General features: G+C 29.4%; 1 protein-coding gene across 1 annotated transcript in view; it reads right to left on the bottom strand.

The window, feature by feature from the left end:
* LOC101495170 (protein NRT1/ PTR FAMILY 2.9-like) overlaps positions 1-681 on the bottom strand; it is a 4361-nt gene that overhangs the window by 869 nt on the left and 2811 nt on the right. The window lies entirely within an intron of this gene.

Raw genomic sequence — 681 nt, 5'->3', positions numbered from 1 at the left:
CATCTGGATTTATTTTGTCTTCTTGGGTAATCATTGCAGCTTTGTCCAATACCCTATGAAAACAGTTTACCATATTTCTTTAAGTTGTTTATAGAGCTTATTTCCATAAATTCTACGGGATAGAATATGAAAACAGTTTTATTTTATTTTATCTTTTTGAAAAAATATGATAAGTGAATATTCTATAAGCGTTTAATGTAGTTGTTTATCCAAACAGGAAAAAAAATTATAGAGTTGGATAATTTGGTCTTTGAAAAGAAAGAAATATTGAGATTGAAAATTCTCAATCACATTAGTTTTTTTGGATCCTCAGTTTAGTCACTACAATCATCTCAAAAGGACTAACGTGATTGGAGTATTTTAACTTGAGAGATTATTCAAGAGGCCAAATTAAATAATTCTAAATGTTACAATTTCAAAGACTAAACTAAAATTAGATTGAATTAGTTTACCTGAATTGATATGTATAAAGAAGCTTTGAATTAATACTTTTGGGTGGAACATAATCAAAGAGTGAAAGCATTGGATGCTCCGAAGGTAGTTTAAGTCTTCTTTTCTTGACAGCAACAACTATGACTTGAACAATACTAGTGACAGGACTACCACTTGGTTTAACTTTAACATACAATTTAGTTCCCATGAAAAACAGAACACATGATATGAACATCAAAGCAGCAGGAA

The sequence above is a fragment of the Cicer arietinum genome, chromosome 7, assembly GCF_000331145.2.
Source record: "Cicer arietinum cultivar CDC Frontier isolate Library 1 chromosome 7, Cicar.CDCFrontier_v2.0, whole genome shotgun sequence".
Taxonomy (NCBI): Eukaryota; Viridiplantae; Streptophyta; class Magnoliopsida; order Fabales; family Fabaceae; genus Cicer; species Cicer arietinum.
This window is presented reverse-complemented; position numbering and strand designations above follow the sequence as displayed.